We start from the raw sequence: 13101 nt of genomic DNA on the forward strand, positions 1-13101 counted from the left end.
GATTATAGCCATTCTAACAGGCGTGAGGTGGTATCTTAGTGTTATTTTGATTTGCATTTCCCTGATGATTAGTGATGTTGAGCATCTTTTCATGTGCCTATTGGCCATCTGTATATCTTCCTTGGAGAAGTGTCTGTTCATTTCCTCTGCCCATTTTTTGATCGGGTTGTTTGTTTTTTTGTTGTTCAGTTGTGTGAATTCTTTATATATTATGGAGATCAACCCCTTGTCAGATGTATGTTTTGCAAATATTCTCTCCCAGCTGGTTGGTTGTTTGTTCATCTTGATTCTGGTTTCATTTGTCTTATAAAAGCTCTTTAATCTGATAAAGTCCCACTTGTTTATTTTTTCTTTAGTTTCCCTAGTCTGGGTAGGCATGTCATCTGAAAAGATTCCTTTAAAACCAATGTCAAATAGTGTGTTGCCTATATTTTCTTCTATGAGTTTTATAGTTTCAGGTCTCACCTTCAGGTCTTTGATCCATTTTGAGTTAATTTTTGTGAATGGCGATAGCACATGGTCCACTTTCATTCTTTTGCATGTGGCCGTCCGGTTTTCCCAACACCATTTATTGAAGAGACTTTCCTTTCTCCATTGCATGTTCTTAGCACCTTTGTCGAAAATTAGCTGTCCGTATATGTGTGGTTTTATTTCTGGGCTTTCAATTCTGTTCCATTGATCTGTGTGTCTGTTTTTGTACCAGTACCATGCTGTTTTGATTACTATTGCTTTGTAGTATGTTTTGAAGTCAGGAATTGTGATGCCTCCTGCTTTGTTCTTTTTTCTTAGGATTTCTTTAGCTATTTGGGGTCTTTTGTTGCCCCATATAAATTTTAGTATTCTTTTTTCTATTTCTGTGAAGAATGTCATTGGGATTCTGATTGGGATTGCATTGAATCTGTAGATTGCTTTAGGTAATATAGACATCTTAACTATGTTTATTCTTCCAATCCACGTGCATGGGATATCTTTCCATTTCTTTATGTCATCATGGATTTCCCTCAATAATGTCTTGTAGTTCTCATTGTATAGGTCCTTCACCTCCTTGGTAAGATTTATTCCTAGGTATTTTATTCTTTTTGATGCAATTGTAAATGGTATTATCTTTTTGAGCTCTCTTTCTGTTAGTTCATTATTAGCATATAGAAATGCAACTGATTTTTGTAGATTGATTTTGTACCCTGCAACTTTGCTGTAGTTGTTGATTGTTTCTAATAGTTTTCCAACAGATTCTTTAGGGTTTTCTATATATACAATCATGTCTTCTGCAAATAGTGAGAGTTTCACTTCTTCGTTACCTATTTGGATTCCTTTTATTCCTTTTTCTTGCCTAATTGCTCTGGCCAAAACCTCCAGTACTATGTTGAACAGGAGTGGTGAGAGTGGGCAGCCCTGCCTCGTTCCTGTTCTCAGAGGAATGGCTTTCAGTCTTTCCCGTTGAGTATGATGTTAGCTGTGGGTTTGTCATATATGGCCTTTATTATGTTGAGGTACTTTCCTTCTATTCCCATTTTATTGAGAGTTTTTATCATAAATGGATGTTGTATCTTGTCAAATGCCTTCTCTGCGTCTATTGAGATGATCATGTGGTTTTTATTCTTTGTTTTGTTGATGTGATGTATCACGTTGATTGATTTATGGATGTTGAACCATCCCTGCATCCCTGGTATAAATCCCACTTGATCATGGTGTATGATCTTTTAATGTATTGTTGTATTTGGTTTGCCAATATTTTGTTGAGGATTTTTGCATCAATATTCATCAGCGATATTGGCCTGTAATTTTCTTTGTTTGTATTTTGTTTGTCTGGTTTTGGTATCAGGGTGATGTTGGCCTCATAGAATGATTTAGGAAGTGTTCCATCTTCCTCTATTTCTTGGAATAGTTTGAGGAGGATGGGTATTAAATCTTCTTTGAATGTTTGGTAAAATTCACTGGAGAAGCCATCTGGTCCTGGACTTTTATTTTTTGGGAGGTTTTTGATTACTATTTCAATCTCTTTACTTGTTATTGGTCTATTCAGATTCTCCATTTCTTCTTGGTTCAATTTTGGGAGGTTGTATAAGTCTAAGAATTTATCCATTTCTTCTAGATTGTCCAATTTGTTGGCATATAATTTCTCATAGTATTCTCTTATAATCCTCTGTATTTCCATGGTATCCATTGTAATTTCTCCTCTTTCATTTCTAATTTTATTTACTTGAGCCTTTTCTCTTTTTTTCTTAGTAAGCTTGGCTAAGGGTTTGTCTATTTTGTTTATCTTCTCGAAGAAACAACTCTTTGTTTCGTTAATCCTTTCTACTCTTTTTTTGGTCTCAATATCATTTATTTCTGCTCTGATTTTTATTATTTATCTCCTTCTGTTGGCTTTGGGCTTTGTTTGTTCTTCTTTTTCTAGTTCTGTTAGGTGTAATTTAAGGTTGCCTACTAGGGCTTTTTCTTGTTTGTTAAGGTGGGCTTGTATCGCTATGAGTTTCCCTCTCAGGACCGCTTTTGTTGCATCCCATATGGTTTGATATGGCATGTTATCATTTTCGTTTGTTTCCAGATAGTTTTTGATTTCTCCTTTAATTTCATCAATGATCCATTGGTTGTTCAGTAGCATGTTGTTTAATCTCCACATTTTTGTCACTTTCCCAGTTTTTTTTTCCTGGTTCATTTCCAGTTTCATAGCCTTATGGTCTGAAAAGATGCTTGTTATGATTTCAATCTTCTTAAATTTATTGAGGCTTGCTTTGTTTCCCAACATATGGTCTATCCTAGAGAATGTTCCATGCGCACTTGAGAAGAATGTGTAGTCAGCTGTTTTTGGATGGAGTGCTCTGTATATGTCTACTAGGTCCATCTCGTCCAGTTTTTCATTTAAGTCTACTATTTCTTTATTAACTTTTTGTCTGGATGATCTATCCATTGCTGTAAGTGGGGTGTTAAGATCCCCTAATATTATTGTGTTGTTGTTGATTTCTCCTTTTAGGTTTGTTAATAGTTGCTTTATGTACATTGGTGCTCCTATGTTGGGTGCATATATATTTATAAGTGATATGTCTTCTTGATGGAGTGTCCCTTTTATCATTATATATTTCCCTTCTTTGTCTTTCTTAACCTGTTTTATCTTGAAGTCTACTTTGTCTGTTATGAGTATGGCGACACCTGCTTTCTTTTGTTTGCCATTAGCTTGGAGTATTGTCTTCCATCTTTTCACTCTGAGCCTGTGCTTGTCTTTAGTGCTAAGATGTGTTTCCTGAAGGCAGCATATTGTTGGGTCTTGCTTTATAATGCATCCTGCCACTCTGTATCTTTTGATTAGAGAGTTCAATCCATTTACATTTAGGGTAATTATTGATATATGAGGGCTTAATGTTGCTGTTTTGTCACTTATTTTCTGGTTCTTTTGCATTTCCTTTGTTTCTTGTCCCATTTGTTTTGGACTGCCAATTCCGTTTGGTTGTTCTGTCTTATGATTCTTCTAGTTTTCTCTTTGTTTATCATATGTGGTTTTGCTTTGATTATTTGTTTAGTGGTTACCTTGAGGTTTGGGCAAAAAATCTTGTGTATGAGATAGTCCATGATCTGATAGCCTCCTATTTCCTTATACTAAGTCAATTCAGTCACTTTCCTCTTCCCCTTCTAAGTTGCTCTTGTTATCCCTTATTCTATCTTGTGATGTGGCTGTGTGTTTACAGTGATGAGGTTAAATTTATTTTTGGTGAATTTCTTCCTTTGATCTTTGAGTTTAGTATTTAAGTGGTTGCTAACCTATTCCGGTAATGAACTACTATTTCTCTGATTTTGTCTACCTACATTTCTCCTTCCTCCAAGCTTTGTGTTCCCTTTCTCTTCTTTTTTTCAGGACTGAGGGCCTTCTTGAGTATTTCTTGTAGTGGGGGTCTCGTGGCCATGAACTCCCTTAGCTTTTGTTTATCTGGGAGAGTTACTATTTCTCCATCATATTTGAGGGATATTTTTGCTGGATAGAGTATTCTTGGCTGAAAGTTTTTGTCTTTCAGTATTTTGAATATATCATTCCAGTCTCTTCTAGCCTGAAAAGTTTCTGTTGAGAAATCCGCTGAGAGCCTGATGGGAGTTCCTTTGTACGTTATTTTTGTTTTTGTCTAGCTGCCCTTAATATTGTTTCTTTGTCGTTGACCCTGGCTAGCCTTACCACTAGGTGTCGTGGTGAAGGCCTTCGTCTGTTAATATATATAGGTGTCCTGTTGGCTTCGCTTACTGGTATTTCCTGCTCCTTCCCCAGATTTGGGAAATTTTCAGCTATTATTTCCTTGAATAGGCTCTCTGTTCCTCTTTCCCTCTCCTCTCCCTCAGGAATACCTATAATTCTTATGTTACATTTTCTAATAGAGTCAGATATTTCTCAGAGTCTTTCTCCATTTCTTTTTAGTCTTAGTTCTCTCTCTTCTTCCATCTGGAGTATATCTGTATTCCTATCCTCTAAAGTACTAATTCTTTCCTCCATATTGTCAGCTCTGTTCTTTAAAGATTCCAGATTATCCTTTATCTCCTCCATTGTGTTCTTCATCTCCATCAGCACTGATTGGTTTTTCTTTATGATTTCAATCTCTTTTGTGAAGAAACTCCTAATCTCATTGAATTGTTTGTGTTGTCTCGTATTTCGTTGACTGTTTTTATGATAGCTATTTTGAAATCTCTGTCATTTAGTTTATGGATTTCTGTGTCTTCGGGGTTGATTTCTGGGTGCTTGTCATTTTGTTTCTGGTCTGGTGATTTCATATATTTTTCATTGTGGTTCCTGTGTTGGTTTTGTTTTTCCTCATCCTGGAACTCTCTGGTTGCAATTTCCACCTGCCACCACTGTCTGGTGGTAAAGGGCTGTGTAGTCTAAGCCCCCTGCGCTCTGCCCTGGTTTTTCTGCTGCGATCCGCAGTTTTGTTTTTTTTTTTCCCTGCTGCGATCCACGGGTCCAGTCCAGTTTGATCAGGTCTGCCTCGGATCGCTAGGTCTGGTCTGGTCTGGTCGAGCTGCAGACTCCGGGTTGCGGGGAGGGGGGAGCTCTCTCTTTTGCCCTCTGGGTCCCTGACGTGGGAGGCTTCTCGTTTGCCCCTCTTTATCCACTCTCTGGGGTGCTCAGATGTTGAGGGTAGCCCTGTGGCTCCTCTGAGTCCTCTGTGTGGGAGATTCCCACTGGCTGAGAGAGTCCGAAGAGCCATGGTTTCCCTGCCAAGGGCCGCCCCTCCCCCCTCTCTGGGAGCCGCGCGGACCGGGATCACTGATCTGATGGGGAGGGAGCGGAGTTCTCCTTACCTCTCCCCACTTCCTCCGGGGGCCCAGCACATTCCGGTCTCAGATGTGCGGTAGTGTGGATCCCTCCGCTCTAGGTTTTCACTGTCTGGGATTCCATTGTTGGTCTGTGGCTGTTGCTTTTGTTGTTTCTTGTGGGGGAAGAGTTCACGGGGAAGCTCACTCCGCCATGATGCTGACGTCACTCCCCCATAATTGTTTTATTGGTACCTATAAAAAGACCAAATTAAAAAGAAAATATAAAAAAATAATGAGTAGCCTTAAAACCCTGACTCAGGCTACAATTAAGTTGAGAAAATGCAAGAATATGAGTATTGATAAGATTATAAAGTTTGGAATGTTTGAGCTAATTTTATATAAAGAGGTTATATTAACTTTGTCTGAGTGTGTTTTGAAAATTAACATTGTATCTGGCTGGGAATGCTTCCTCTATCTGATATTATAAGACCGCGACCTCTTGAATAAGTCCTAATGGAAGCTATTATTAGAGGTATAAGAGTTGATGAAATTAAGATAAAATTTTGTAGAAAAATTGATATATTTACAGGCTTTATGTGAAGTGATTACATCTCTTTTGCATGATTGTATTACAAATTGTATTGTGGGGATAGACATTGTGTCTAACTAGTGGAAATGTTACCCCAGTATTGATATTGTAAGACAGCATATACATCTACCCTTCAGACCGTGTTAATTAAACATACTAAAGGGAAGTCACCAGGGCTGCTGGAGCCCACACAGTATGAGATAAAAACTAGAGATGAATATCAGGTGCTAATAAAAAAGATAATAAAATACCCGCCCATGGTAAATGGTCTAGGGTTAAATTGTACAATTAGAAAGAGAACCTTTGTTAAACACTTTGTGCAGACTTGAAAGGTGTGGTACATTGTCCTAAAGTTTTAAAACAATGGCTGCGGAGTCTTTGTGTATGTATGTCTATATGTATGTTATATATGTGTGATATTTTACCTCTAGATGGTAAAATTTATGAGAGCTCTGTTTAATTGGCTTAAAGTAAGTGCTTACATAAATTATTGCTAAATGTAATAGAAACCAACCTAAATGTTTCTCAAGTTAAGATGATATAAAATAATCTTTGGTAAACGAAAGCTTAAGTTTGTTGGTTTGATTAAAATAGACATGTCCTCAGACTTATCAACATAGGACATAATGTAAAGATACAGCCTTTACCGCTTCTTGATGGTGGGTTTTGTAACAGAGATAATGTGAGTCAAACTCAGAATTTGTCAGCTGGAATAATAGCTTAAAATAATGGCTGATTTGTCTGATGTCTCATAAATTCTTTATAGGCAATCTAAATAATTATTGGAAACAGGTAAATGAAATAAATATAAAAAAGGTAAAAGTTTCTGGGGAAACCTTTTTTTCCAATCACTGTATTGAGGTCATAATGGTTTACAGCATTGTGTAATTTCAGGTGTACATTATTATTTATCAGTTTCTGTATAGACTGCATTGTTCTCATCACCCTTAGTCTAATTTTTATCTGTCACCATATATATATATATATATGCACCTTTACTCCTTTCGCCCACCCCCCAACCCCATTCCCCTCTGGAAACCACTAAACTGTTCTCTTTATCTGTGTGTTTGTTTATATTCCACATATGAGTGAAGTCATGCAGTGTTTGTATTTCTCTGTCTGCCTTATTTCACTTAACATAATACCCACAAGGTCCATCCATGTTGCTGCAACTGGGACCATTTTGTCTTTTTTTTATGGCTGAGTAGTATTCAATTGTACATACATACCACATCTTCTTTATCCATTCAACAGTTGATGGGCACTTGGGTTGCTACCACGCTTTGGCTATTGTGAATAATGCTGCAATGAACATAGGAGTCCATAAATCTCTTTGAATTGTTGATTTCATGTTCTGTGGATAAATACCTAGTAGTAGGATAGCTGGATCATACTGTATTTCTATTTTTAATTTTTTGAGAAATCTCCATACTGTTTTCCATAGTGGCTGCAACAGTGTGCATTCCCACCAGCAGTGTATGAGGGTTCTCCTTTCTCCACATCCTCTCCAACATTTGTTATTTTTTTCTTGTTAATTATAGCCATTCTGACAGGTGTAAGGTGGTATTTCATTGTCGTTTTGATTTGCATTTCCTTAACCATTAGCGATGTTGAACATCTTTTCTTGTGCCTGTTAGCCATCTGTATATCTTCTTTGGAAAAATGTCTGTTCATTTCCTCTGCCCATTTTTTGATCAGGTTGTTTGTTTTATTGTTGTTGGGTTGTAGGAGATCTTCACATATTTTTAAATTAACCCCTTGTTGGATATGTTATTTGCAAGTATTTTTTCCCAGTTGGTGGGTTGTCTTTTCATTTTGTTCATGGTTTACTCTGCCTTGTGGAAACGTTTTACTCTGATGTAGTCTGGTTTGTTTATTTTTTCTTTTGTTTCTGTTGCCTGAGTAGACACGGCATTTGAAAAGATGATCCTAAGACCGATGTCAAAGAGTGTACTGCCAATGTTTTCTTCTAGGAGTTTTATGGCCAGGTCTTACATTCAAGTCTTTAATCCATTTTGAGTTAAATTTTGTGTATGGTGGAACATAATGGTCTACTTTCATTCTTTTGCATGTGGCTGTCCAGTTTTCCCAACACCATTTATTGAAGAAACTTTCCTTTCTCCAATGTATGTTCTTGGCTCCTTTGTTGAAGATTAGCTGTCCATAGGTGTGTGGTTTCATTTCTGGGCTCTCAGTTCTGTTCCACTGATCTGTGTGTCTGTTTTTGTGCCAGTGCCATGCTGTTTTGATTACTATAGCTTTGTAGTATATTCTGAAGTCTGGGACTGTCATGCCTCCAGCTTTGTTCTTTTTTCTCAGGATTTCATTGGCTATTTGGGGTCTTTTGTTGTTCCATATAAATTTTATGATTCTTTCGTCTATTTCTGTGAAGAATTTCATTGGGATTCTGATTGCAATTGCACTGAATCTGTAGGTTGCTTTATGTAGTATGGACATTTTAACTATGTTTATTCTTCTGATTCATGAGCATGGAATATATTTCCATTTCTTTATGTCATCTTTGACTTCTTTCAATAATGTCTTTTAGTTTTCAGTGTATAAGTCTTTTATCTCCTTGGTTAAATTTACTCCTAGATATTTTATTCTTTTTGTGGTAATTTTAAATGGGATTGTATTCCTGACTTCTCTTTCTGCTAGTTCGTTGTTAGTATATAGAAATGCAACTGATTTTTGTAAGTTGATTTTGTATCCTGCAACTTTGGAGTAGTTGTTGATTTTTTATAATAGTTTTCTGGTGGATTCTTTAGGAGTTTCTAGGTATAGAATCATGTCGTTCACAAACAGCAAGAGTTTTACTTCTTTCTTTCCAACTTGGACTCCTTTTATTTCTTTTTCATGCCTAATTGCTCTAGTCAAAACCTCCAGTACATGTTGAATAGGAGTGGTGAAAGTGGGCACCCTTGTCTTGTTCCTGTTTTCAGAGCATCCCACTTTTAGTTTTTCATATTTGAGTATGATGTTGGCTGTGGGTTTGTCATATATGGCTTTTATTATGTTGAGGTGCTTTCCTTCTATACCCGTTTTATTCAGAGTTTTTATCATAAATGGATGCTGGATCTTGTCAAATGCTTTCTCTGCATGTATTGAGATGATCATGTGATTCTTATTCCTCATTTTGTTAATTGATTGATTTGCAGATATTGAACCATCCTTGCACCCCTGGAATAAATCCCACTTGATCATGGTGTATGATCCTTTGAATGTATTGCTGTATTCAGTTCGCCAATATTTTGTTAAGGATTTTTTCATCTATGTTCATCAGTGATATTGGCCTATTATTTTCCTCCTTTGTGTTGTCCTTTTCTGGTTTTTGTATCAGTGTGATTTTGGCCTCATAGAATGAGTTAGGAAGCATTCCATCTTCAATTTTTTGGAATAGTTTGAGCCAGATAGTTATCAAATCTTTGAATGTTTGGTAGAATTATCCAGAGAAGATCTCTCGTTCTGGACTTTTGTTTTTGGGGAGGTTTTCATTACAGTTTCAATCTCTTACCTTCTGATTGGTCTATGCACATTCTCTATTTCTTCTTGATTCTGTTTTGGGAGGTTGTATGAATCTAAGAATTTATCCATTTCTTCTATGTTATCCAGTTTGTTGGCATATAGTTTTTCATAGTTTTCTCTTATAATCCTTTGTATTTCTGTGGTATCCATCATAATTTCTCCTCTTTCACATCTAATTTTATTTATTTGAGCCTTTTCTCTTTTTTGATTAGTGAGTCTGGCTAAGAGTTTGTTAACTTTGTTTATCTTCTCAAAGAACCAGCTGTTAGTTTCATTGATCCTTTCTAGTTTTTTTTGTGTGGTGTCTATTTCACTTATTTCTGCTTTACTTTTTATTATTTCCCTCCTTCTGCTGATATGGGGCTTTGATTTTTCTTTTTCCAACCTGTTAGCTGTATTTTAAGAATATTTATTTGAGATTTTTCTTGCTTGTTGATGTGAGCCTGTATTGCCATGAATTTCCCTCTTAGAACCACTTTTGCTGCATCCCATAAGAGTTGGTATATTGTATTTTCATTTTCATTTGTATCCAGGTATTTTTTTATTTCTCCTTTGATTTATTCATTGACCCAATAGTTGTTCAGTAGTGTCTTGCTTACTCTCTACATATTTTGACTTTCCCAGTTTTTTCCTTATAGCTGATTTCTAGTTTCATAACCTTGTTGTTGGAAAAGATGCTTGAGGTGATTTCAATCTTCTTAAATTTATTGAGGCTTGCCTTGTTTCCCTATGATATATCTTTCAGAATGTTACATGTGCACTTGAGGAGAATGTGTATTCTGCTGTTTTGGGGTGGTATGTTTTATATATATCTATTAAGTCCATCTGGCTGAGGTTTTCATTGAAGTCTACTATTTCCTTGTTGACTGTCTCTCTGGATGATCTATCCATTTTTGTAAGTGGGGTGTTGAGGTCCCCTACTATTATTTTTTTGCTGTTAATTTCCCCGTTTTAGATCTGTTAATGGTTGCTGTATATCCTTGGTGCTCCTGTGTTAGGTGCATATATATTCATAGGTGTTATTTCCTCTTGGTGGAATTTCTGTTTTATCACTATATACTGCCCCACTTTGTCTCTCATTGCCTTTCTTGTCTTGAAATTTGCTTTGTCTGATATAAGTATGGCAACTTCTGCTTTATTTTGTTTACCATTTGCTTGGAGTATAGTCTTCCATCCCTTCAGTCTGAGCCTGTGTTTGTCTTTGACCTGTGTTTCCTGGAGGCAGCATATTGTTGGGTCTTGTTTTTTAATCCATCCAGCCACTCTGTGTCTTTTGATTGGTAAATTCAATCTATTTACATTTAGAGTGAGGCTTATTACTGATATGAGGGCTTATTACTGCCATTTTATCTCCTGTTTTTCTGTTGTTCTATATTTCCATTGTTTCTCTTCTCTTGTATGTCTGACTGCCATTTTAGTTTGCTGGGGTTCTGCGATGGTTTTCTCTTTATTCATGATTTGTGTCTCTGCTGTGATTTTTTTTTTTTTTGTGAGGAGATCAGCCCTGTGCTAACATCTGCCAATCCTCCTCTTTTTTTGCTGAGGAAGTCTGGCCCTGGGATAACATCTATGCCCATCTTCCTCCATTTTATATGGGACGCCACCACAGCATGGCTTGCCAAGCAGTGAGTCAGTGCACGCCCGGGATCCAAACCTGCGAACCCCAGGCCGCCACATCTGCTGTGATTTTTTGTTTAGTGGTTACCATGAGGTTTGTATAAAGATCTCGTAGATGAGATAGTCCTTTTTCTGATAGGCTCTTATCTCCATTAGCCTAACCATGTTCCATCCCTTTCCTCTTCCCTTTCTGAGTTACTGTCGTCACCAATTATTCTGTTTTGTGTCGTGAGTTTTTGACTAAATTGAAGTGTTTATAGTTATTTTTGATGCTCTCCTTCCCTTTATCTTTTATGTTATAATTATGTGTTTACTAACCTGTTCTAATAGAGAGCTGCGATTTTCTCATTTTGTCTGCCTATTTATCTCCTTGCTCAAGGCTCTGTAAACCTTTGCCTTTTTGTGTCAGGTATGAGAGCATCCTTGATCATTTCTTCTAAGAAAGGTCCAGTGGCAATGAATTCCCTCAGTTTTGTTTATCTAGGAAAACTCTTATTTCTCCATCATATCTGAAAGATAGTTTTGCTGGACAGAGTACTCTTGGCTGAAAGTTTTTGTCTTTCAGTATTTTGCATATATCATTCCGTTGTCTCCTATCCTGTAAGGTTTCTGCTGAGAAGTCCACTGAAAGCCTGATAGGTGTTTCTTTGTAGATTATTCTCTTCAGACCTGCTGCCCTTAATAGTTTTTCTTTGTCATGGATGTTTGCCAGTTTTACTATTATATGCCTTGGAGAAGGTCTTTTTTGCATTGATGTAATTAGGAGTTCTATTGGCTTCATGTACTTGTAAGGCCAGTTCCTTCCCCAGATTTGGGGAGTTCTCAGCTATTATTTCTTTGAACAAGCTTTCTGCTCCTTTCTCTCTCTCTTCTCCCTCTGGAATCCCTATAATCCTTATGTTGTATTTCCTAACTGAGTCAGATATTTCTCAAAGAATTATTTCACTTTTTAAGGTCTTAGTTCTCTCTCCTCCTCCACCTGAAGGATTTCTCTATTTCTCTCCTCGAAATCACTAATTCTGTCCTTCTCATTCATTCTGTTCTTCATCTCCAGAATTTCTGTTTGTTTTTTGTTTTTAGTTTCAGTCTCTTTGGTGAAGCATTCCTTCTGCTCGTTAAGTTTAATCCTGAGCTCAGTGAACTGTCTTTCTGAGTTTTCTTGTAACTCGTTGAGTTTCTTTATGACAACTATTTTGAATTCTCTGTCATTTAGATGGTAAATTTCTGTGACTTCAGAGTTGGTTTCTGGAGACTTGTCATTTTCCTTCTGCTCTGAAGTATTACTGTAGTTTTTCATGGTGTTTGATGAACTGATCCTTTGCCAAGGCATTTGTAGTAGTATCAGGTCACAGATTCTACCTGCCATGGGGGAGGGGGACAGGGGAACAGAAGCTGTGTTTTCTGAACCCACCATGACTGCTGACAGTTGTGCCAGTAGGGCTACTCTGCATTTGCCCACTGCCCTCAGCCTAGTGGCTTGTCACACACACATGTGCAGGTGCTCTGGTGCGGGACAGCTGCCTTTGCAGGGGACTGGTTGAGCTGGTGCACTAGGCATGATGGGATGGGCACTTTCTTTTGTGCACATGGCCCACTCTGCACTTGCAGACACTTTACCTAAGCTGCTGCACTTGGTGGAGACCCCTTCAGGAGGGCTGAGCCACACCACTCAGTGTGGAGCATTCCCACAGGTGGGGTTGCTGCTGCATGGTGGGTGCTTCTGCAGGCTGGGCTGTACCTCTGAAAGTGAAAGTATTCATGTGCAGGCCTGCCTGCCCCCCAGCCTCTTCTTACAGTAACACACTGGCTGCTGTCTGAGGACCTGCAACCTAGATCACTGCCACTGGGGAGGGGGCAGGGTCTGTTCACCTCCTTCCACTGTTTCCCAGAGATCTGGTACCCCCACTTTCAGATATATGGCTGTGTTGATCTCTCAGACGTCCAATTGTGCTTTGTAGGGAATCCTCTGTTGGTTAATGAATGTCTGTTTAGTTGTAACTTAGTGGGGGAGACTGAGGAAACAACTCACTCTGCCATGATGCTGATGTCACTCTTTGGGGAAACGTTTTAACAATGATTATATGTTATGATGTATGTACTAAAAACAACTTAAGGTGATGAGTAGCTACTTTAGT

Source organism: Ceratotherium simum, chromosome X (assembly GCF_057802395.1).
Source record: "Ceratotherium simum simum isolate JZ-2026a chromosome X, ASM5780239v1, whole genome shotgun sequence".
In the NCBI taxonomy this organism is placed as follows: Eukaryota; Metazoa; Chordata; class Mammalia; order Perissodactyla; family Rhinocerotidae; genus Ceratotherium; species Ceratotherium simum.